The sequence below is a fragment of the Typopeltis vanoorti genome, chromosome 6 (assembly GCF_054136105.1).
Source record: "Typopeltis vanoorti isolate ZY-2024b chromosome 6, IOZ_Tvanoo_1.0, whole genome shotgun sequence".
Lineage (NCBI taxonomy): Eukaryota > Metazoa > Arthropoda > Arachnida > Uropygi > Thelyphonidae > Typopeltis > Typopeltis vanoorti.
In genome coordinates, this window is record NC_143554.1 from 25,520,217 (window position 1) to 25,548,004 (window position 27,788).

General features: G+C 35.1%; 1 protein-coding gene across 2 annotated transcripts in view; it reads right to left on the reverse strand.

Moving 5' to 3' along the window:
- Positions 1–23,193, reverse strand: part of LOC150105342 (calmodulin-binding transcription activator 1-like) — a 1,067,501-nt gene extending 1,044,308 nt beyond the window's left edge. Inside the window, exon 1 of one of the 2 annotated variants that reach the window (XM_090394729.1) lies at positions 23,150–23,191. The gene's annotated coding sequence lies outside the window, so the exon portion shown is untranslated. Of the gene's footprint in view, positions 1–23,149 lie in introns of both variants that reach the window. The other variant, XM_090394730.1, reaches the window with a different exon arrangement.
- Between the last annotated feature and the right edge of the window lie 4,595 nt (positions 23,194–27,788).

Consider the following 27,788-nt stretch of genomic DNA (forward strand, 5'->3'; position numbering starts at 1 on the left):
GTGACGAGGTGGAGCGACGCATAGTCGAGTCTAAGGAAATTGTTATGGACCCTCATCACATAAGTAATAACCTCAGCTATTCTACCGGACTCTTTCAGCTCTGCTATCCGATATTGGCACATGTGTGAAATCAGACGCACGCAGCTACTTAACAATAGAACTTTTACAGTTCAAAGCTAACTGATTTTATAATAGTCGTTTTATAGTGATATGATGTTTCTTATAGTGTTTACTTGCTTTCTATGTTCCCATACCTGAAGAAGTTGGACAATCCGATGAAACATGTTGCGTTTTGAATAAATTTAATTGTTATTTTAGTCTCGGTTATAGTCAGTATATATATATATATATATATATATATATATATATAAATATATATATATATAAATAAATATATTTATATAAATATAAATATATTTATATAAATATAAATATATATATATATATATATATGAATATATATAATATATTATATAAATATATATTTATATAATATATTATATAAATATATAAATATATATATATATATATATATATATATATTTATATAATATATTATATAAATATATATTTATATAATATATTATATATATTCATATATATATATATATATATATTTATATTTAAATAAATATATTTATATAAATATAAATATATTTATATAAATATAAATATATATATATATATATATATGAATATATATAATATATTATATAAATATATATTTATATAATATATTATATAAATATATATATATATATATATATATATATATATATATATATATATATATATATATATATGAATATATATATGAATATATATATATATTATATAAATATATGTAGAAAGTATTTTTACCTTGGGTATAAATATGTTAAAGATACCAAGTAATTTTAAACCTGGTTTTACTCCTTTTCCCAAGTAAGCAAACAGACTAAAAGTCAAGTTTGCGCCTGCAATTGATGCAAGTCTAACTGATCCCACAGGTAGTGCAGGACCAGGGCAACTCGTGGCAAAGGTGGAACAAGCTCCGATCACTAATCTTAATATTTACCCTTAATGCCAAAACACATCTCCAAGAAGGGGATGTATGATGTTTTGTATTAAAGGCAAGGGGCCACTACCCAGACCGGTTTCGACCTTTATTGAGGTCTCGTCATTAAGGGTAAATATTAAGATTAGTGATCGGAGCTTGTTCCACCTTTGCCACGAGTTGCCCTGGTCCTGCACTACCTGTGGGATCAGTTAGACTTGCATCAATTGCAGGCGCAAACTTGACTTTTAGTCTGTTTGCTTACTTGGGAAAAGGAGTAAAACCAGGTTTAAAATTACTTGGTATCTTTAACATATTTATACCCAAGGTAAAAATACTTTCTACATTTATATCTCCTCCAGAGATTTTTGATTTAATAAGGTTAAAACACCTTATGGTAACTTGTTTTGGCGAAATACTTACAAGCTCTGTACTACTAAATCTTGGTATTTCTAATTCTAGCCTAGCTCCCACTGACGAGACCTCAATAAAGGTCGAAACCGGTCTGGGTAGTGGCCCCTTGCCTTTAATACAAAACATCATACATCCCCTTCTTGGAGATGTGTTTTGGCATTAAGGGTAAATATTAAGATTAGTGATCGGAGCTTGTTCCACCTTTGCCACGAGTTTCCCTGGTCCTGCACTACCTGTGGGATCAGTTAGACTTGCATCAATTGCAGGCGCAAACTTGACTTTTAGTCTGTTTGCTTACTTGGGAAAAGGAGTAAAACCAGGTTTAAAATTACTTGGTATCTTTAACATATAAATATATATATATATATATGAATATATATATATATATATATATTATATAAATATATATATATATATATATATGAATATATATATATATATATATATATATATATATATATATATATATATATATATATATATAAATATATATATATATATGAATATATATATTATATATATATATATGAATATATATATTATATATATTATATAAATATATATATATATGAATATATATATATATATATATATATATTATATAAATATATATATATATATATATATTATATAAATATATATATATATGAATACATATATATTATATAAATATATATATATATGAATACATATATATATATATATTATATAAATATATATATATATGAATATATATATATATATATATATATTTATATATATTATATAAATATATATTATATAAATATATATATATATATATATATAAATATATATATATATATAAATATATATATATATATAAATATATATATATATAAATATGTATATATATATATATATATATATATATATACACACACACACACACTAGCTATCAATAATTATACGGACACCCCTGTTATTTGAAGGTATGGAACATTTCAGTTTGTTAACAACATAAAAAGTGTATAGATAGTACGAAGCAGTATTTCATTGTATAAGTTGAATACAGGTGGTCTGACAACACGAAGTGAACTCGGTGATTTCGAGAGAGGTATCATCGTGGGCTGTCACATTGGTGGCATTTCCATACGTGCCATTGCGCTCAATTAGAGCATCCAAAATCAACGGTTGGCGATATGATCGACAAATGGAGACGCTCTGGTATCACTAGTACAGGAAAACACCCAGGGTGGCCAACGAAAATGATTGTCAGGAACAGGAGGGTGTTAAAACGGGTGGCACGCACGCAAAAACCGGCAACAATCGACACATACTACACTACAATCGTGAGGAGTTCCAGAACGCCAGTAACACCATGGTGAGCACTAATACTGTACGAAATAACTCCATTTACTGGCTTTCACGGAAGGGTAGACACAAGCCGATCATCACAATGAACAAAGCGGCTCGTCTGGCTTGGTGCAAAGAGTATGTGAACTGTACAACTGACCAGTGGAAGACGGTACTCTGGATGGATGAATCCAGGTTCACTTGTTTCCAGTCTGATTGCAGTGTGTGTGTGTGTGTATTTCATGAATTAGGTTTTCACATCAACTGGACATTTTCCAAAAATAACATATTACTATATAGCTAAATTATAAAATAGAACAAAAACCTATTTATTTCTAAATGGAACTAATAGTTTCGTCTTTGTAGAAGACTTCATGGGTGCATTTCATAGAAGTGAAAAAAAAAAATCAGAGATACATAAAACTATTACTTGAAAACATCTGCCATTGTATTAAATTACAAACGGATCGCTAACGTTTGAATTAATCCTTGGACTAGCTTTGGTGTTATGCTCGTGAACGAAGTCGTGGCTCGCAAACGCCATAACTGAATAGCAGAGGAGTAACAATCAGAAATGTTGCAGCTGAATTTGACATTAAGATGTGTACAGGATTCAGTGCAATTTCTGTTGATTCCAAGATCGTATTATTCAAAATATTCATCATTATCTCGCTTTTGTTATCTTTCTGTGACACATCACCGAGGTATGGAGTGATCGTACAATGTCTGACGTCTAATGAAATTATTGATTGATTTCTTATTTGCAACTTCAGTAGGTAATTCTAGAAATAATAAATCGTTGACAGGAAAAGGATTTGCATAGGTCGAATATTATATAGAGATACCTCTAAAACGATTTAGAAATAAATTACGTTACTTCTAATTATCCGATTTTCAATCTAGCCGTTTCTTGCGTATTAACCGGCAGTAAAATCGGATAAGTCATAATCTGTTTATGTAAACGGAAAAGATAAAACAAATTCTTTAATTATATCCAGTCATGTATCTAAGATACAGTTTTAAAATCTAACAAATTCGATTTTTTTCTTTTGTTTCTAAACGGAAAACGCAATCCAAGATTGGTTATACATAGCGTCTTAACTATCATGAAGCAAAATCCAGCATTACAGAGTTGGGAGCAAGTGAGCTCAAACGGAAGGAATTTGTGCTTAGAAAACTGTAACGCTCATCTAAAGCTTTCAAAGGATAGATGGAAAGTATGCGGGAGGAAAAATCGTAGTTATGACAATGGTTACACGTGGTCAACCTCGAAAATGTGACATAGAAAGTAATTAAGGGTAACAACGAATGGCTACATTAATCACGTGCATGATGAACTATGAAAAGCCAAACTACTCCTTCTGTAGATCTTTCTAGCAAACAATACCCACGTATTAAATATGTTTACCGTATTAAAAAGCGAAGGAAGCGGAGAACAGAATGTCTTGGATGCCGCTAAGTATATAATAAGTTCACGATCTACTTTTTTGCACAATGGACACTTTTATCACACAATAAAGAGTTCATCTTGCGTCAGCTGATGGAGAAATTTAAGTAAAGCCACGAGAACCAGCTATAATGAAATTATGAATTCGTGACAATTTTATAGACACTCAGCAGAACAAAAACTTGGCAGCGACTAAAGAAGCCTTTTAATGAGCAGAACAATGGGCCTGCATTAACTCTTCCACTTCGCTCAAGGCGTTAACTCTCACGAAATCATTACATTAAACTAAAAGTGACTTCTTTTGTCTGATAATTAGATGTTTTCTTCTAGGTACTACCGTACTAAGAGACATAATACTAAACTCAGTTTTGGGTAAATTACCTAATTTCGTTTCAAGTAATAATACGCATATTATTTTTCAAGTAACTGAGAGCATTTTGGAAAATTTACTCCAAGCAGTGTAATAACCATTATAATTCAGCTATTAACGACAAGATGTAATATTATTAAATAAAAAAAAACGTACTCTGTTGAGAAGTCATTTTCTGATAAAATATTTTTACTCTGGAACTTGAAAGAGGCAAACAACTGCCGTTCTTAGATATCTTAATTAAGAAGCAAATTAATGACCATATAAATCTATCAGATTACAGGAAACCTACAAATACAGGTCGCAATCTACATTTCAGCTCCTTTCACCATATTTCTCACAAACTTAGCGTAGTACACATGTTAAAGAAAAGAGCTGTCCGCACCACAACAGATAATAAAGACCTTCAAGACGAGTTAACATTGATATCTAATAATCTTTACTTGAACGGCTTTCTATGAATACTCGTCAACAAAATCCTTTTCTCTGAACCGCCACAAAGCGAGCGAGAGGATACTCAATATATCAAAACTATCGCAATTCCGTATGTGAGTGGCATCTCCAAAAAGCTCGCTAATCTCCTCAAACCACACAAAATAAGAGTGGCATTCAAACCTATAGAAACAATTCGTAAACTACTAATATCTCCAAAAGATAACCATCCTTTCTATAAATATGCTGACGTTTACAATATTCCATGTTCATGTGGTTTAAGATACATCGGGCAGACATCAAGAAGCCTAGAAATTATACAGAAGGAACACATTAATTACGTCAAAAACAACAGACAAGACATATCAGGCCTGTCATCTCATTTTTTCTATAACTAACCATGTCACTGAGTGGGATAAAAGCTGTACCCCTTACATAGAAGAAGACTACCACTCCCGAATGTTTAAAGAAGAAGTTACAGTCGCTCGCTCTGTTGATAACCTTAACAGGAACCAAGGTTTTAATACTCCCAGAGATATGGAAAACAGTAATTAGATCTCTTAACACACAGGAAATGAACTTCAATGCAAACTACAGAACGTTCCTTAGCAATAACTAGTTAATCTTGTACACGCGATACGTGAATCACTCACGTTCAATGTTATTTCAGTTTGCAACTATAATCGTTAGAATTTTACAGTTATTCGTATTTGTGTAATGTTTTTTAACCTAAGTGCTTGTACCCTGAAGATGCCAACAGCTAAAGTTTGGTGAAACTAGTAGGTTTAATAAATATTTATTAGTTAATACTTGATCCATTGTCCAAATAATTACTCTAGTTAGATGATCAAGAAAATAAACATTCATTAAGGATATTTCTATTTCTATATTTTATTAATGTCACATAATCCGGAAAGTGTTATCCAGAAACCCAGCCTGGTAGTTTTTCAGGCCTTCAATAAGTGGGTGGATATTCTCAAAACGGGTAATGATAATGCTCATCTTTCAGCTAAAGACAATCGTAAACATTCATATCCACATAATAATTCAAACTCATTGAGCCTGCTGGTTACGTTAACCAGTTAGGCAACGAAGAGGTTGGATTTTATATCTTTGCAACTGAATTATGAAATTACATATATGAGATAACCTTATGTGTGGTTTGTTAAATGAAAAAGAAGAATGGAGTGTATTGTCATCAGCAGAACTATAGATAAGATTAGTGAGAGAAAATAATTCATGAATAGGAAAAATAGCGCAGTCAAACGTACATAGTCTGGTAGTAATTAGTAAGCAATTTAGAAAAAGGGAAGCCAATTTTCCATGACATGCAGTGGACAACCAAGGGAACTGGCAAAGAGTGAATGACAGACCATAAGAATGGTAGTTCATAAGCAGGGCTTTTTTGCCAGACTCAATCAAATGCAATGGAAATGTCATGAGCTACTATATGTGGTTATTCAATTTCTGCATTACTTGTGTCCAAATGGTGATGCTGGGAAGGAGATCCGCTGTGGATCAATAGTTTCAGAATCCATATTGCTGATAGCTGATAAATTAGTTGATTCCAGGTAGTAAAGAAACTGACTACTGATGATTTTCGCTATTATTGTTGAGGGAAGTTGTTTGTCATGAGGTTTGGCTCATATGTCGCTGCTGCCCTTCAGCAGAATCTGAGACTGTGAAGCTCAAGATTTGCTTCTAACCTTGAGTCACTGCATGCTCTGTAAACTCTTAATTATTCATTTCTAGACAGTGCTATCGAAATTTCCGTACCACATCTACTATGTTTGGTACCTTGATATATTTTCCCCAGTTTTCCAGCATTTTTGGCTGTAATGGAATTTCCTCTTTTTTTCTCTCTCATTTCCACAAGCCACTAATTTAAATTACATTTTATAATAACACCTGTTTAAAAAAAATCAGCAAGATGCTCTCCAGGTTCCAAAGACAGTATTATAAACGTACAGTCATTCTGGGGTGTCTATCTATTTGCTTTGCATAGCATAATAGAGAACGTGGAAGGAATACAATGATTGTCCGCTTAGCGTGATTAATTGGGAACAAAAACGTAGTGGTAAGAGAATTTCACCATAAGAGTGTAATGATGACCAGTCTTTTTTTTTTCTTTCAATAAAATTATCTAACTGTTGCTTTATGCTGTTGTTGTTATAATGATACAGAAACAGATAATGTTATGATATATAATATACATAAAAATATTTTGTCACTTTCCTTTTTCAAGAAAATAAGAATGTTAAAATAAACACAAGTGTAAATTACACTTTGATTTAAAATAAAAAATTTAAAAATTTAAGACTAATCGGTCGGCCGGGTTGTCAGTGAATCAGCTCTCCAACCAAACAGGTTGTGGGTTCGAATCATGCTGTTGGCATGAATATTTGTGATTGTCTTTAGGTGGGAGATGAATTTTATCGCCCGGCGTGAGACCACCGCCCCGCTCACTCATGTTTGGTCTCTTGAACAGAATTTCTGGACTATGTGAAAAATAAAAATATATATAATCAGTAAAAATAGAAAACAATCCTTAACCCGCCCATGTACTATTATAGATTTACAAATAAGCCTTTCATGGGTAGAAACTGAGTGAAAAAAGTGTCTTTTTTTTGGGGGGGGGGTGACCTTCTCAAAAATAACATACATATAATTAACACAAAAGCACAACTATCCATTGAACTGTAATATATAAAAAAAACCCTGAAAATTATAATAAAAAAAAAGTTTAAATTTGTCTACAAATGTCTTCTTTGAAATTTCTTCTAAAATAAAATGCAATCCCCATAGGATGCCCTCTGCTGAACTGGCTACCATTTCTTAAATCTCCTCTAAGCCTACAGATGACTTTTGTTTTCATTCACTATATACGACTGTATTACGGAAAACATGTAACTATAAGTTGTTATACATAATATGTTACTGAGTCAATTCATTATTTTTTGCTTAAAATTTGTAGAAATCCTTTTTTCTTCGAAGATAACGTGCTACGTGATAGCCACACAATTTGTTTAGAACTTTATGTTTACATAACAGGCAAATTTGATTCCTCGGGAGTTATGTGAATGGGAAGGCGCAAAGAAGAAAAGGTCATGTTATGGTCGACAGATAGCAACGAGATAAAAAAGAGAGAGAGAGAGAGAGAGAGAGAGAGAGAGATCTTGCCAGGTATTCAGCGTAGGTTATAAAGATTACATTTTTGGGAGCTCAATCATAACGGCGCCACATACAGAAGCTTCATTCACAGAATCGGCAATGACGTGTAAATTTGTATGTATTAACTGTAACGAATATCTAAAAGAAATACTGTATCTTGTTTGCCTTTAGCTGTTATTCGGAATACGATGTTAAAAATGTCACAAGTTCTACTATTGTAGTGAAGAAGAAGAAAAAATAATTTTCTCTCTCTTTTTTAGAGGTTTTAGGATAGAATGAATGTTAGCCGGACAGAACATTAAACTGCATTCGCATAAACATCAGTCTTTCAAAGCACTTTCAGTTTCGTTATAATTTTGGAACTTTACAAGGTTAGATTTAAAATTTGATTATTCTCTGAGAACATTGTAAATAAACGGCTGAACCGAAGAATCGGGAAATGAAGACATGAATATTATTTAAAGTCAAGTTAAATATGCATTGTTCATTGCAAAAAGGGAAGTATTGCATTGTGATTATGACTTTCTCTACTTGAAAGTACGAACAATCTTTACTTAAACAGTGTGCAAGTATAGTATATTTCCCACTATGGGAAAACATATCCCATCGTCACACAGACCAGCAAGAACAAAGTTCTTATGTTTACATTAGTGGTCGTTAAACCAGATTTCGCCGAGTGGTTAGCTTAGCTCCAGCCAAGAGGCTGCGGGTTCGAATCCCACCGTGGGCATGGATGTTTGTGATTGTCCTACAAACTTTGTGTGGAAAGGGAATCTGCGACCCTACCACTTATTCTAGCAGAAGACATCATTGCCAAAACCATGTATGGTACGGCAGTGACCATATGGCGTCGAAGGACGTCAAATGCGAAAAACCAGATTTTTCTGTTATTACCTAACGATATTATTTCAGAAGGTTGTAATAGGATTCTCACACGTTACTAATTTGGCGATTGTTGAGTTGACATGTACATTCAAATGAAATGAACTTCATCGCCTGGTGTGTGAGACTACCGCCCTGATTATTGGAGGCCCGAGCGGCTTGCAAAAAGTACGACGTGTGATCTTTCGTGCGGGATTTTTTTCGGGATTATGTAAAAAAATTATTAAAAATAAAAAAATATAAAATTAATAAAAAAAATCGGAAAAATACTTCAATACTGATGTAATACAATTTACAACATTTTGTGGATGGAGGCAACATAACATAAAAACATAAGCTATCTTAAATCTACAATAATTCACATTTCATGAGTTTGCAAAGAAAATTTAATAATTTGTAAATTGTTCGTGATTTATTTGTAAATAAATAATTCATATTTTATAAAAATCTAATGAGATTCTAGAGTTTATAAATGGAAATCTGTTGAATGTATAAAATAAAATATATAGATAGAATATATAGAAAATAAAATGTATAGAATATATAAAAGTATATAAGATTCTATACACTATCACAATAGGTAGAAGTTTTACACTGGTCCAACCAAGTGATAAATCAAGTTATAATTCTCTCTACCTCTGTTCCATGGAGCAACTTTCCTGAAATCGCTTTCTTCAAGGCATTTGTTCAAAACACATATCAACGCGTTCCTTATTACCTCTTTTCCTTCTAGCCACTTCCCCGTGTAGCATACTGATGTGCAAGTTGGTCCTCCTCTGTGTGGGTTGATATAAAAAATAATAAAAGTCATGGACAGATGCTATGACATGGTCTCAGGAAAATAACGTAAAAAAACTTGACTGACTTGCACATATTCCAAATCTCAACATAGCACCTTTGGGGCGAACTCTAACGTCAGATGAGCCCAGACTGATGCATTCCACATACAGTTTTGTTGTCATGAAGAAGGGAAAGCAGTTCAAAATATCTACTCATATTTTTGACATACTAGCGACCCTATTCCTAGAACGCTGGAAAGTGTCAACCAAGAAATGGGCTCGTATATTATTTTGTGTGTGTGTGTGTGTGTGTGTGTGTGTGTGTGTGTGTGTGTGTGTGTGTGTGTGTGTGTGTGTGTATTAACAATTAACAAATTAACAATCTTAATTTATGAATGTACTTATCTTCTACATATAAATACGCCAAACTAATTACACAATTTGACACAAAAGTAAGGCATTCCTTCTGTTGACTAGCATTTATCTATGTATTGCTCGCCCTATATGGTATTATGGTTATATGCTAATAAATGCATGAAAGTTCTGAAACAGCCTATTCAAGTGTTCAAACTTACGAATAACAATGTTGATATGAATGGCAAATATCACTAAAGAAAATTAGTGTAGTTGTTCTTTGCTTCTGTCCTTCAGAAATTATCTGGAAACGTACAAAATAAATATACCATCTCCACACTCAATTGAAGAAGAAAGAATGAAAGTACAAATTCTGACATTTCTTCTTTTGCCATTTGTAAATGATAAGATCATTTAGCCAGAAAGCAAATAGAAAAAATGAGCAATTTTCTCATTCGTTCTGAATATGATAGATATAAATATAAATCCATACTCGTTAGAGGAATAATATTAGCGTACCGTAGACATACACAGCAAGAAAGCCAGTTAATTATGACGATGAAGATCGTTTGATTACTAATGGCACTGAGTACAGCACCAAAAACTAGAAGCTGCGTAGAATAATTGAACATTTTTACTTTGGGCTAATTAAATTTCTCCATCAAAAAAAGGGAAATAAAATGCAAAATGACAAGGGACCGGAGAAAGGAGGGCACAGTTAGTGAACAGCTGGTGCTTTGGAAAATAATTAAATGTTACTCATGCAGCTCCGTGTTATGATTGAAACAAGCCATTTAGGAGAAACGATATGGCGACCTTACACTGATATTTCAGCGGCATCGCCATCGCACAGTGGATATAAACACATAAATTAAATATTCTACACTGAGTGGCCAGTTTATTAGGTACAATCAATGTGTATGTATTGTTTTTCCTTCTGAAAATTTATAAAGAATGCTAGAAGCATTAGTTCATCCAAGAAACCCTGACTGCCTCATATCGTACTGTGGTGAACTCTTATGTTGAGAAGCTCGTTCGTTTCATTCCACAGATGCTCGTTGGGTTAAGGTAAGGGCGATTAAGTAGATCAATCACCAGATACTCCCACATTCCCGTAGAAACATTTTCGAATTCACTTCGTGTGACGTGGCACATTTTATAAATCGATGCTGCTGTTCATTTTAAGCTGACAGAGAGGAACTGTGAGATAGCATGCTGCTACACGGACAGCTACAGATCCATTTTGTGCTGTGCTACCATTTAACCGGTTGCGGTTCTGTTACACCATACAATTCTTGCGTAGTGATACGTGTTATAAGATATCACAATATAAAAACATGGCATGGTTCAGATCTACTGACCAATACTAGCAAAGCCTGTAAAACACATTTGAAATGATACTGTCTTCGCTCTCCAACATACAGGGCTTGCGTTCGAATTCTATTTACGTGAAACCCCATCTAGGACATGAAACATATTTATAAGAACTTTTCAAATGATGAGATACCAGTCTCATAAGAAGGCGTTTTCCCTCTAGGAAACTCGAGTTTGCATCAGGCAGCCAGCAACCAGAAGAACATTCTGCAACAGTCAAGCATACTGGCCTCATAGCTTAGCTGCTTTGGCCGCATTTCAAACAACACTTCCATGGATGATACTTTTTATAATGCCTTTAGATGGTAGATGATTTTCAGCACTCTTCTTACTGAAAGCTCGCATAAAATACCGTGCTATGCATAGTAAGGGTTCCGAATTATATAATCTACTATTCAAGGTGCTGACGTGCAATAGGTTTACAACCTTTTAAGGTAATTATATCACACGACTCAGCATGACATAAAATATATTATACGATATTTGATATTTTACACACGCACGCACAGACGAGAGAGAGAGAAAGATTGTGAAACCTAGAGTACATTATGCTTGAAGGTTTTGCAATATAAGAAGTGAGTGATTTAAATACGCTGTGCTAAAATTAATAAGGAAAAATAGTTTATTGTGAAATGAAGAAATATGAATGAAAGAAAAAGACGTGAAGCTATAATTAACGCAATCGTAAGAATCCAAGAAATCCTGCAAAGAAAGGTGACCCTCCAAAATTAAGCTATATTATTACGTACTGTGATGAATTACAATGTAACCGCTTACAGCTGCAATGATCCTTATGACTGATACTGAATCAGCCATAAGGATCATTGTGTAAAAAAGGAATATTTTGATTGTTAAGCAGTAGATCGATTATAAATAATAAAATTACTGGTTTGTAAGTGGTGAGGAAAATTAATAACACTCGTCCACTATTCATGACTTAGAATTATAGCGCTCAAGCCCTTGAAAGGGCAACCATAAACCGAGAAATAACTCGCGTGCTCTGCACACTTTACTATGTATCGCAATGGTGTTCCCCACCCAATACTCTTTCTTGATCATGTTAACGTTTTAAATACTAAAACACTACATATAACACTATGCATAAGCTATAATACACTGAATTAAAACCAACTACTTTATTTTGACATGATCAGCACAGCCATTCGCTGACTTTTACAACAACATTTGCTGCTTGCCAGTAGTAAGCGTAATCCACTGTAGGCTGATACCAGAATAGTAATTAGCAAAAAGAAAAAAAGAAAGACAGAGCCAGCAATACTGTGCGCAAACTGAGGAATCGTTATAAGCTAACAAGTGAATCTTTCACATTGCAACCAATTGATACATATAAAATAATTATGAGATTACCAATAAGTGCATAGTTACAAATTCTTACTTTTAAATAAAATAATTACAGAGAATATAAGTGTCTAGTTATAAATTCTTACTTCTAAAAGAAAAATCTAAAATAAAAAATAGGAGAAAACTCAAGATCCGCAAAATTTCAGGAATTACGTCTGAAGAAGCTAAAGCTACGCTATTAGCATTCATAGAACAATGTCACTTTAGAAACACATTATAGGTTTCACTTCTAATAATCCATTTAGATAAACATATGTAACAATACTAGCGACCATTTTAGATAAACATATGGTACAAAAATTTATAACTTTGACTTGACGTTTGCACACAGCTCGTGATATTTCTTGAGCTGTGACTTTTAAACATGATTAGAAAAGTAAAAATAAGCAGAGAATAAACAAATTATATTGACTTACCAGCCATGTATTACAAAACAATAATGCGAAACATCAAATAGGAAATTAATTCAAAAGTATTAATTACAAGTAATTATTATTGTATCCTTATTTTTGCTGGTGAACAGACTAAGAGCATTAATTACTCCTCATAGTATTCTGGAATGGGGATTTGTTTTCAGTAGGCTGAAAATATCGAATTGCTTTCGAAAAAGTTAAGAACTTTTGGGAGTGTCAGCTGGTTGTACAGTTCTACAATACAGTATTTCACTTTTTGGGTTTCTACGGATAGCTGACGTGGTTTCGGCAACGGTAATTGATAAATGGGTCACATTTTCTATTTTCAATATTCTTATATTACCAGTTTAATTTGTTCATGAAAACGCTATACTAACTATACAGATTACTGATATGAAAAAATTCTCATACCATCTCAGATGCCCCCTTCTCTCTCTCTCTCTCCTCTGTCCTTACTGCTCGAATAATTGCAATGCACTACGAACAGGTAAACTGGTTGGGATTTCAGAGATTTCTTTACAGGCTTTTGAAATACTTAATACGTATCCGCAAATAAAAAAAATTGTGAGGTTACTGTCTTAAATGATAAGAATATAACATTCTATACACATGTACATCTATAATAATAAGAATGTTTTGTTGAACCGTACCAACTGAGTAAAATAATATTTCTGGGTTATTATTATTATAACTATGCTGGTATTATTCACTGAATTTGTTGATACGTCAAGCAAGTGTCAATTTCGTTTACTAGCTGTTCATATAAAAAAACTCTGTTCTGTCCATTGTGACTTGAATAATAAAGCAGTGCTTCATTCTTCTAATACAACCGCCGCAAGCAACATTGAAAGTTCATATATTAATGCACTCGTTACTGGGGGAAAAAAGGCTACAGCTATAAATATAAAACTTTTCTTGCACGCAGTATAATTTATGAAATGATTAACGTCCCAAATCCCATTTTCCAGATACTATACGTAGTCACTGTGACTTAAGGGATATTACTGTAAATGCACTTGATTGGTCTGATTAAAATACATGCACATCGCATATTTCAGTATCTCAAAATTAAAAATCAACAAATTTTTGACATTTTATTTTTCTCTCCGAAGTTTGATACATAAAGTAATAATTAGCTATACACCAAAACAAGCTCATTAAAATAATAATAAAGCCAAAGGAAAAGAGGAAGAAAATGTGCTTAAAGGGTATGCCATAATCCTCCTTTTGGCTCTCACATCAAAGCCGTCTCGGTGTAGAGGATAGCAGTTAACTGGATATTTTCTGATTGTGAAATCATTATTACTATATTCTAATTAATGTTGTGAATGAACATACAAGAAAGACAGTTCCGTGATACTTTGGTGGTGATTAAAAACAATATCAGGAATTATCTAGCACGTCAAGCACCGACTCTCATACTATGCCCAAAACCCTTTAGATCGTATTGTTGTCTTCCGCTCACTTGTCCCAATGCCTCCACAACCACGATAGACATGGGCTCGACTATTAGTGATGGCTAAGGATGGAGATAGGCTGTCTACTAATTTCCAAACTTTGGTCAGGACAAAATGAGATCTGCCCGCACCCATTCGGAAATTTAAAAAAGCGTTAAAAGGAATCGCTTATTTTTTATGATTATCATTCAATTTTTATGATTTTTAATGAATATTCATATTAGGAAAAGATGAAACTTCAGGTAAGTATAACATGGAAAACCTGACAGAACGACTTTGAATACCATATATGCATATATAAAAAACTAGGCAGTAATTTATGAAGACAAATAGGATAAACGTTCTGCGTAATGTTATGAGGTTATGTACAATATAAAAGAATTAGATTTAAATGTCCTGGTTATTTGGCACAAAAAGGCTGTATTAAAACAGTCAGTTTCCATTTGGTGACAGACAAGTCATTAAAAGCTGAGTGCACCAAATCTCGACAACAACTTGATATCCATGAATTCCAGAGCCTTCAAATGTTTCGTCGAAATGAAAATATGTTTAAAGATATTCCTGTGTGTGTGTGTGTGTGTGTGTGTGTGTGAGAGAGAGAGAGAGATCAAACTTTTAAGGCCTTGAGTAGTGTCATCCAGTGATCCAAATGTTGCGAAACCTTGCAGGAATACATTGTGCGTCATGCGGAAGATATATTTGAGAAAGAAAAAAAAGTAGGTCCAAAATTCATCACCAGGGTAACTGTAAACGTGATATACAAATTACACATGCATTGAATTTGTATATCACGCAACTCAGCAGGTGCCTGGAAGTTTAAAAAAAAAAGGGGGAGACGGTATTTCCCCCTTCGTTCTGGTTGTTAATGCTGTGACACTAACCTTTTCCCAACATGTTTTCCTCGTGAAGCTGTGCTACCTCATCATCATCATTTTATTTCATGTAATACTATCATATTCTGTACACCCTCAAGGGGTGTACAGGATATGATAGTACTACATGAAAAATTACATCAATACTAACTTCCTATCTACAATTTTCCTCCAACTCAGTCAGTTACCTGTCAACACTCCATCTTATATTTCTTTTTACTGTATCAATCCACCTATAATTGTGCTACCTAAACGTACAATATATTTTTGCAAAATTTCGCAGCATCTGGATCACTATGGCACTCTTCAAGGCCTTAAACAGGGATATTTTAATTTTGATCACCCTATATATATACAGGGTGATCAAAATTAAAGTTCTCCCTCTCCATTCAACAATTTGTCAAAAATATCATGAATACGTTTTGGGGGGGGGAGAAGAGAATTGGACTAACATAAAGTCTCTGGCTCAAATGATCATCCAAATTTCGAGATTCAATACTGCGTCCCAATAAGGTCGCTAAACACTAAGGTATTTTTTCGGCACAACATCGTGCCGAAAAAAGAATCAACAAAGCCGCACTAATATTCAAGGTGAACACCAAACCTGGGCATATAAGAGTCAAAGTTAAGAGACAAGTAAACTGATTTAAGGGGAGGAGTGCTGAAACACAAATTTACAGTATTTTTACTTCTATCTCTTATTCATAAATGATACTGCACATCTAAATATATACACAGTGTGCCGGTTAAATAATGAGACTGATTTTTTACAGAACAGCCCTTTAAATAAAATTAACAAACGTGTTTATAGTTTTGACTGCCAGAGTGTATTGTAATCGCAGGTAAAACTTTCGAGTCAGGTGACGCAACAGTTTTCGGATGACAACCGTTGAAGTAAGAATGTGTGAGGGGAGCGTGTCAGAAGTTTAATCACGAAGCAAAGAGCTATGATAAACTTTTACTGTAAATTAAGAAAACCTACTACAGAAATGTCCCAAAACCTAAAAAACGTTTAGCGATAACTGCCTGAGCAGTGCACAGGTTTTTCTGCTAGCTGTCAACGCTGTGGAAAACCAGTTTAGTTTCTAAACGGGCAAATAAAAATGTGATGAAAGCTAGGGAAACTGTTGCCCATGAAAGGCAAATAACAACTTAGTGTCGGTAAGGAAACTGCCATATTAATCTTACGAAAGATTTGCGCAAGAGGAAGATTTGTTCGAGGTTTGTGCCGCACACGTTGACACACGAGCAGGAAGAGTACCGGATTACATGTTGTCAAAATTTCATCCATGAAGTTGATCAAGATCGGTTACAACGAAATGTCACCGGTGATGAAAGTTGGTGTTTTCGGTTTGATCCGGGAACGAAACGCCAGCGCATGGAATGGAGTGGAACGTCTTCTCCTGTCAAGACAATGGTCATTTTGTTTTGTTTTTTTTCGACGCTGCTTAAATTATCCACCGCGAATTTGTTCCTGAGGACACCCCCGTGATCGGTTAGTATTAGTTAAGAGTAATGCAACATCTGTACGCGTGCATGCGACGTGTCAGGAAAGAACTGTTCCACAACAACAATTTTGTGGTGCACGACATCGCGTCCGCGCACTGTACGCTGCCTGTGAAGCAGTTTCTGGCTTCGAAGTCGATCAGTGTGATCGAACATCCCCTATACGCCAGATGTGACTCCCGCAGACTTTTTCTTCTTTCCAAAGAAGAAGTACGTCTTGAAAGGGGGCGCGCTTCATCGACACTGAGGACATCCAGCGCAGTGTGACCCATACACTGAAGGAGGTTCTTCCCGTCCAGGACTTCCACCGTGCCTTCGAACACCTGTACGACAGATGTAAACGTTGTGTGGAATTGGAGGGAGATTATTTTGAATCTATGTAATAATTGACAATTGCAATTATTACATAGATTGCAAATATAGTTCTTTGTTTTTATTATTATTATTATCTGAAACCTCCAGGGATTCAAGGACTGATCGAGGGAGGGTATAAATCGCCCAAACCAACTGCCATACCTTCCCTTAAATTCATTCACACTAGACGCGCTCACTTCCCCTGAGGTCAAATTATTCCACTCACTCACTGCTCTGTGAGAGAAAAACCTAGCTCTTACCCATTTTTTGACTGCTAACAAACTTAACTTCCATGGATGTCCCTGTGTTCTCTTCTCTGCTCACCTTCCATATAAACAAAAATTTCATCAGGTGATATCCTATAACACCCATTCGAAAGTTTATAAACCACTATTATATCACGCTTCTTTCTCCTGTAAACCACAGTCTGTAATTCACATAGTCGCAATCTGTCATCATAATCTAAATCCCATAATCCGGATATAATCTTTGTAATTCTTATTTGCACCCTTTCATAACGACTTCTTTTATTCCCTTGGAACGCAGGAGACCAAATCTGCTAACAATAATCCAGGTGCAGTAGTATCAAGGCCTTATAAAGAGACAAAATGACTTCCTCATCCTTATATGTCAAGGTTCGCTTCAACATTGCAATTATCCTCTGAGTTGCATTTGAAACTTTTGGTATGTGACCTTTGAACTTCAAATTCCTATCCACCATTACTCCAAGATCCCTAGCCTCATCAGTTTCTTGTAGCATAACCCCGCTAATATAATATGCCGCTGGAAATCTCATGACCCCAAAGTGCATAACTGTACACTTACTAACATTAAACTGATAGCCATTTTCTTTTGCCCAAATTTCCAGTCTATTCAAATCATTTTTCAAGTGCTGGATATCAATAGCACCACTGATTGACCTACCTATCTTCGAATCACTGGCAAACAATAGCATATCTCCTGTTACACCCCCCCTCCTAATGTCATTAATGTATAGATTGAACAATAATGACCCAAGGACTGAACTCTGAGGTACAGTACTGGTCACTTTAAATCTGGCAGATTCACACCCACCGTATACCACTTTTCTGTTTGTTTGTCAGATAGCTGTCTGTCATCCATCCATTGATTCACGCCACACGAAAGGCTGTTGTCTAAAGTTTAGACAACAGCCTTTCGTGTGGTGTATCAAATGTCTTAGCAAAATACAACATTATCATAGTGTATCCATTCCCTTTATCAAACTTGGCTGTAACATCGTTATAAAATATGAGGAAATTGTTAAAATATGAATTTCCTTTCGTAAACTCATACTACACCTTTCATAGTATAGCTTGTTTGTCTATCCATTTCTGTATGCGAGTTCTTTACCAGCTTCTCTAAACTCTTCACTCTCATATCAGAAATACTAACAGGTAGTAGTTACACACATCAGTTTTTGCGCCACCCTTTTACAATGGAACTATCATATATTCCTTCCATTATTGTGGTATCTTTTTCCTGAGCTCAGACTCAAGTTATACGAAGATGCGAAAGGCGTAGCCAATTCGGCTGAACATTCCTTTAGCAAACGAGCTGATATTCCATCTGTCGTATTGACAAATTCTTATCCAGGTTACGCAACAGCTCTTCAACATCATTTTCATGCACCTCTAACTCTTCATCCAATGTAGCACTATGCAACATGTTGCATAATCCTGGTTGATATATTTTGGCAAAGTGAGCACTCATTAATTCAACAATCTCGTTAGCTTCTGATACTAGAGTACCATCTGCATTCAATAATGTTATTCTTCCACTTTCATTCTTTCTTTTGCTTGCGGCATAACAATAAACTTCATTTGGGATTGCTTTTAGCTAGCATGGCCAATTTCTTTTGATACTCCGATTTAGCTTTCCGCACAACAGTCGTTACTTTTCTGGCCCGAGCTTTATATATTTCATATCTCCTCTCACTCTTAATCTCATGATATTCCTTCCACATCATCTTCTTCTTGTGGATCTCTTGCTTAATAAGGTTGCACATCCATTTCACTCCAAAACTATTTATTCTTCGAACAGTAGGGATACATTTAGATACCGCCTCATTTAAGCACTTTTTTAAAGATTCCCATGCATAGCTGACATTTTTCTGATTCACTAACTGATGCCACGGGACAAAAGTTAGTATTATCCTAAGTGGATCATAATTCCCAGCTTTTTAGTTCGGCAAGTAACCTGTTCTAATGGGAATATCGATACAATTAGATACTTCCCAAGAAAGCACAGCATGATCACTGTCACCAATTGGTGGTAAAATAGTCATATGTTAAAGATACCAAGCTATTTTAAACCTGGTTTTAATCCATTTTCCAAGTAAATAAACAGACAAGTAAGTCAAGTTTGCGCCTGCAAGTAGTGCAAGTCTGGGTGACCCGCAAAGTAGTGCAAGTCTAGGCAACTCGTGGTAAAGGTGGAATAAGCTCTGATCACTATTCTTAATATTTACCCTTAATGCAAAACACATCTCCTTGAGGAGATGTATGATACTATGCTAAATGATGCTAAAAAAATAGTCATATTCTTAACAGAGATCCCTTCTGACGCTATGGGCAAATCCAACACTCTTTGACCTCGAGTTTCTTCTTTCACATACTGCCTGAGAAAGCTATCTCGCAACAATTCAATAAATTCCTCTTCTTTCTTATCAAAAGATTTCTCTTCTACCCAATTAATGTTTGGATAATTAAAGTCACCCATAATGATCATTCGTTTAGTACCCATAAAGCTAAATTGGTGATGCATTTCTTCGTCTCCTGCAACTGAATTGCCATGTCTGTAGTTACACCCCACCATATAACTCAATTCATTCTGCTAGCCTCCACTTCACACCAGATAGCCTCAAAACTCACCGCTACATGGGGCGTTGTTACCATCATTGTTTTCTTGTGTTTCTACCCTAACTGGACTTAAGTCATCTGATATCATTAGTACTCCTCCTCTCCTATGTCTTCTGTCATTCCTAAAAATAGTATACTCATTACACTTGATCTCACTTACCATATCTGATTCTGATAGCCAGGTTTCACTAATACCAACAATCTTAGTCCACATCGTATTCAATAAAGCAACGAACTCAACCCCTTTGTTTCCGATGCTCCTCATTTGTGTACAGATATAACAAATTACCACCTTGCCTATTCTTATAATTAGATATGTAAGCAATTTGGCCTTGTTTTAGAACTTTATCTTTTCCATACCCAGACATACTCAAAAGGCCGAATATTTCCCCTTCGCCAGATACATAGCCATGTTCAATGCCATTCATATCTTTATTACGTCTGCATACCACAGCTAAACTTTCACACACATTTTTCCCATTCCTCCTTTGATGGTCTAGTTTCTCTGACTTTCTGCATTAGGTCTTATATTTCCAGGCTCCTGATGCCAAATGAATTCAAGTGCAAGCCATCGCTCATATGCAAGTTTTTTGTCATCGGACACACATCAGCCAACGCATCTAAAAACTCGCACCCATTTCTTCTACACAGCCTGCACATGGAATTATTTGCTATCATTTTCCTCCTTCTTATCTCGGTACTGCCGTAACCATCTGGCAAACCTACAATATTTACTTTCTCACATTTCTTTCTCGCTTCTTTCATCTCTTTTACTTTTCCTTTTCTGTTTTTCAATTACGTTTGTCGTATTTTTAATTTTCGTCCCCGGGAAAATAGAAATAGTGACTCTTTCGGAATGCGCAAATTTTAACATTGAATCACCAACTTACGTTGTTGTTATTAATATTATGATTATCAAGTTCAGCGCTTTCCTGCCCAGTGGCGTCACGTGGCTTGAAATCGTGGGGTTGCTGCAACTTTCCAAATATACATACACACTGTACTTAGAGTGTATACGTGTTTGGATAAAATATCAAAATTATGGTAAAAATTTTAAAAAAATTAAACTTGAAAAAATATTGTTTATTATCGAAAAAATTATACAGTTTGGTATAATTCAAAATTATTTTAAAATAAAATATATTCTTGTTTTGTTTCATGAAAAAATATTGTTTATTATTGTTTATTATCGATAAAATTAGACAGTTTATCATCAGCTAACGCCTTTTTTTTTCTCGTATAGGGAGTAGGCGAGGCCGTTTTAGCTCTATCTAACTTTTGGAGACTGAGTGAGCAGTTTAATCTCCACTGGTACCCAATCAGAGATGGTTGGCCCAAGGCTATCACTAATTAAGCGGCCCGCAGTGAAGAGAGACGGCTCAACAAGTGCCGTCATCTCGTGGTCCCTAACCGTAACACAATATATTTTGTCTGATATAATGTGGGTTCTACAGTCGATTATCTTGAGTTTCCAGGGGGAAAAACCCGCTTTCCCGTGCCATAGATCGATTAACTTGGGAATCGGTCGAAAAAAGGCTTAGAAAAATTTCCTCTACTCGCCGACTAGATTCGAAAACAATTCCTTCGTTAGGTCTAGTACTGTGGTCTGCAAACGCCACATCCACTGAGCTACACAGGCTTGCTTTATACACTTTAGTATAATTCAAAATTACTTAAAAATTCTGAGGTCATAATTGTCAATAACCCCAATAATGTTCTAAAATAAAAAACTATAACAAATGTTGTTGTCTTTAATTGTAATGTCCAAATATTTAAAGAGACGGAGTAAACACGATAAACGCTACGAACACTCTACTACTAGCGCAAATTGCATACAAACAACAGTGGAACAGCGTGACGGACAGCGCCGCATTACGCTAATAGCTCGCATCTCTGACGTGCATATGCTTGCGGGCGTAACTATATGACACTGTGGTAAACACAGTGCTGCTGGAGTCCTTTGCTAAATGCTACAAGATGGATTTTTATTATTTTTTATACAAAATAAGAAAATTGTATAGGATTGTTGATGATAAAATTAAATATTACAAGCAAATATAAATAAATTAATAAATATATTTATATATCGAGAAAAACTGGGGGTGCTGCAGATCCGCGGTGCCTATGCATGAGTCGCCCCTGATCCTTCCCTACTTGTTCAGATCCTTTTCTTATCCTGTCTAAGTTTTGTTAAACGTTTTTCCACATTTTCTAATTCTCTGGTCTATTTCCTAATAATTTCCTTTAAACGAGATATTTCCAGGGTCAGATTATCCTCGGATAAATTATCATCACTGCAGCAACGCTTTTGCTAATCGGGACAAACGTTCTCCTCAGTAGTAACAACTTTAACTTGAGCTTTAGACACTACGCTATTGTGACGAGTTTTCGGCGCCATTCGTAAGAGTAGTAAAAACTAATAATATTTCTACAATTAAGTTATTAAATGCTGTGGTACAATAAACCAAGAAAACACTCAATAAATCAACAAAAAATCCCCGATCTTTCAGTGCTTCCTGACTGTCTTTGCACCAAACAGCTTCGAACCCACATTCAATTTCCATCAATATTTTGATATAATAATTTGATATTTGATATCAATATTTTCATATAATAATGTTGTCTCATTACTTATCGGGCACGCTATGTATAACTAACTGCAATAATTATACAATAATTATAACAAAATCATTAATTGTTAAAAAATTAATTATTAGCGTGATAATTACTTACCAAAACAGTAAAACTGCAAGCGATACCACCGTGATGATTTAAATTCTGAAAACAATAATAATGAAACATTTAAAACATATCAGCCATAGCGATATCTGAGTTGACATCTTCCTAATAATTAATAGCAATTATATTTTTATTTTCACTGCGTCCTGAAAACATTGTAAAAATGCATTACTACAGTATTTATTATTTATTAATAAATAAATATATTTATTTTTAAGGTGTTATAAAGCATTTGTCTTTTTCTCCAGGAGGAAATTATTATTTAATTCCGAACCTCAGCAAAATCGATATTGAGCGCGCATGGACGCACACGCAGAGAGAGAGAGAGAGAGAGAGAGAGAGAGAGAGAGAGTACATAAATAATACTAGTTTGGATTAGGAACATCGTCCAGCACTGTGCGGAAATCATTAAACTACGATTATGACAATGATTAAAGGTAGAGATTGATTGCCAACAAAAGACACACACACACACACGTTATTATACACTTTTATTTTTATACTATTTCTCGGTAATGAAAGTACGAATGACAGAGGCGGACAACATCCCCATTTTGAAGTTTTAAGAACAGAGATGTAATCGGAAAAGATAACCTGTCTTGCTTACTGGAGGCCCAGAGTGGCTTGAAAGGTACGATGTTAGGTTTATAGAGCACAATTTTCATATTATCTAACCTCTGAGAAGTACCGTCGACAGGGTATAGCATAGAGGCAGCCTGCCTTACGGCACGGCTTAATAAGGGCGTTCGTTCAGCCATATTGCGGTATGAGCTGCCGCTACGCTAACAATTGATGTTATTTTAGCAAGTACGGAAAGAAGTTTTTTCAAACATAAACTGATTAAAAATTATTTGCGAACAGCAATGACTCAAGAAAGATTGGGTTGTTCTAGCAACTATATCGATAGAGGCGGACATAGTTTATAATTTAAATTTAGAAGAGCTTATAAACAGTTTCATTGTGCGATATCCCCGTAGAGCAAACATTGAATTAATAGCATTATGTAATTGTTTTACATTAATGTTTCTCTTGTAATAAAATCAAAATACAATTGGGGATTTTCTTATATTTTTGTCTTATAAAATAAGACAATTCATGTTTGCCTGAGGCAAACAATATTTAATTATTCGCCTCTGGGCGCGATCTAATATGGCGACGGTCTTGCCTCTGAGTATTAATGTACGATAGAGATACATTTCATGGATGGTATATAAATCACATGACTGACAGATTTATATCTGTGAACCAAGTCTATTTTTTTAAGTTTAAATTACGTAAGACAAAAACGTACTAATAATTTCTCAAACCATCAGGAAAGTATTCTAAGTATATTCCTTCAAAATTTTGTTAGATCCTTAAATAAAACTTCTACACACCATTTTGCAATAATTATGCGGATACGCAATCAAAAATAACAATCTTACATTTGCAGAACAATCTTGTTAGTCACAGTTCATATTACAGTATATATAGTTCATGGACGTATATTTAAGTTAAAATTATAGTTAGAGAAAACCAAGATAAGTTAAGGCTTAACTAGAGGAAATCTTTAAAGGGAATGAGTATTTTCAGTTGTTCTATTGTCTAAAGATTACCAAATAGAGTAAACTTGAGATTAATTTATTTAGGAGTATTGCGTTAGGATAAAGTATTTAAGAGTAGTAGAGACATCATTTTGGTTGGCTAAAGATGAGTTTTCTAGGTGACATCCGACACCTAGAAACTCATCTTTGTGTGTGTGTGTGTGTGTGTGTGTGTGTGTGTGTGTGTGTGTGTGTGTGTGTGTGTGTGTGTGTGTGTGTGTGTGTGTGTGTGTGTCGATCATTTAGATAAGTTCAATCCAGGATATATATCTCGGAGAGGAAAGAAATAGAATGCCACTTCAGTGATGTGGTTATTTCGATTCTGCTTTCTGGTCTATTTATTTTATTTTGGACAGTTTTTTGTTTTATTTTGTTATATTATCTCATCCGTTAAAAGGTGTAAATATACAGCATCGGCTCTGTTGGTGAACTAAGGGTTAGATAATCCAGGAATATGGCACCAGACACTAAATGTGAACTTTTTTTTTTCAAGCTACTTCAGGTCTCTAAAAGGTAGAGAGACAGTTTCACGCAGAGATAAAAGTCACATATCACCTAAAGATAGTGACATATATCTATCCCATAGTGAGAATCGAATCCACACAACTTATATGTTGGAGGTGAGGGAACGTTATCCACTTTATAAATCTACAATCTTCTTAAGTGTATACAGCGTCTTGTTTTTATGGTATTTATCTCTATCAGAAATCATGAAATAAATCTTCGGTGGGGTATGAAAACGAAGATAAACGTAGGATTTTTCATTTATACTTAGGCATAAATGAAATAGCTTTTTCGTGTGATAATTTTTATTATAATTTTTGTTCTTCAATATGATAACAACATTGCACATTTCTAATGTCGCTAGCATAATGATACTTTCCTTTTGAAATGGCATAAAGTCAGTATAAAAACGAGTACAACTAAGAAGTTTCGTTCTTATTCTTCTTTAGGTGGAATATTATTACCAGAAAATTACTAGATCTAAAAAAATCATCAAAAATTCATCAACATCATCAGTGGCTCTAACTGACACTTTAAGCGCCAACGACCCTCAAAGCAATGGGGGGTCACTTTTCCACTGATCAAACACCCGAGATATCTCACCTTTTGAGAAACCGGCCAGCTCTGCTGTTTTCAAAATTGTGACTCCAGTGGGACACGCACCCACAATAAGCCCCTTATTGAACTCCTAATGATGTTTTGTTTCCCCATTGTGATCAACCTTGACGATTACTGCCCAGCAGCATTCTTGAACAGTTGCATAGAAAGAACAAGTGGTGAAGCATGACTGACCAAGTATTGCATATATGCTGCGTAAGTGACGTTTACGTGTATCTGCATAAAGATTTCTAATTCAGTGGCCGGTATGTATGTATTGATATATATAATGTACACTGAGTTATCTCTGCATTAATAACGAGTTGGTCCACCTCTCTGCAATCACTCGCAGACGCCTAGGAACATATTTCACAAGGTGTAGAATATCCTCTTTGGTAAGTCGACCTATGTCCGCTGCGGCAATTCTGTCAATTCACTTTCATTCCGTGGAGGAGGATCAGCAGTTCTAACACCCCGTTCTAGCAAACCCCACACATGTTAAATTGGGTTACAGTCATGGGAGTTTACAAGTCAAGACAATGTAGCGAATTCGTTGTCGTGTTCCTCCAACCACTCAGTAGTTATAAGAGCATGATGAAGGACGGCACTGTGGTCGTGGTATATCTCCTGCAGATACGGATGGAGATGATCGGCTAACAGGTTCCTTAGTTTGTAAGGTGATAACCAACGGACCAAGGGCGCCAGGAAAAAGTTCCCCATAACATAACATCACCTCCATCAGTCTACTGAACCCTAACTGTGCAATCAGGTATAAAGGGATTCATACTGTTTATGCTAAATGCGAACCCGCCATCAGCATGGTGCAGCAAGAAACGGGACTCATCACTGCAGGCGACATTCTGCCATAGGGTCCATTGACGACGTTCCTTGGCCCATTAGAGGTGTTGTTCGCGATGCCCGACAGTCATCATGGGTACCCTTGTTGGTCTCCAACTGTGGAATCCAGGACGAAGCAAGGTACGGCGCGTGGTGCATGAGAAAATGGGTCAAACTACCCCGTCGTTGTACTGGTGGGTGAGCTGTGTGACTCAGATACCAGTCGTGACACCAGATGCTCACCTCTACGATTAATCACATGTGGCTGACCAATCTGAGTCCTGTTGGATGTCTGTTCATAGTTATACACCCTTGATACAGTAGTACGGGAGCAACCAACAAGTGCGGTTGTTTTCGAAATACTGGAACCTGATCTCCGGGTCCCAACTATCTGCCTGCGGTCAAATTAGCTTAGGTCGCCACGTTTTCCCCATTACTGGCAAATGTTTACTGATTATGGACAGAGGATAGGTGTGCCCATTTACAGTAGCCGCACGTGATGTTGATATCACGTGATACTTTGTTATCGCGCCGAATATGTAAATCTCCGGGGGGATCCTAACGCAAAGCTAACTCAGTGTATATCTCCAATCCAAAAAACCTACGGCACATTTACAATCGTGGATAAGGAGTAGATAACTGTGTAATCTACACACTGAAAAGTTTTCAAAGCGTTTTAGGTCCTAACTGCACATCGTGGTGGTTCCGCACAGAAAACGATAAACCATCTACTACCAAAAGCCGTTTACAAAACAACGGTATTGCAGGTAATTCGAATTTACAGCAGTTAGTATATAAAGCGGAGATTCTCGCTTGACTAACAAACTGACAAAGACATTGCAGTGAACTGCCTGTGCTGTATTGGTTTCTTTATCCAAGAATTACGATTCCAGAAACGGCCATTACGTATTTAATTTTAATACTCGTTTGATGGCTATTATTCCGAGTATTTGTTTCACAGGTTTATTGGAATGTATGAGCTGCACTATTTTGGAATTCTTTGAATATTTCTGAAACATAAAAAATAAAATGTACTTGAGTTATTCTCTGTGTTGTTGTTTTTTTTAATTCTAAGGTAGCGCAATATCCTGTTTCATAACATTATACATGTA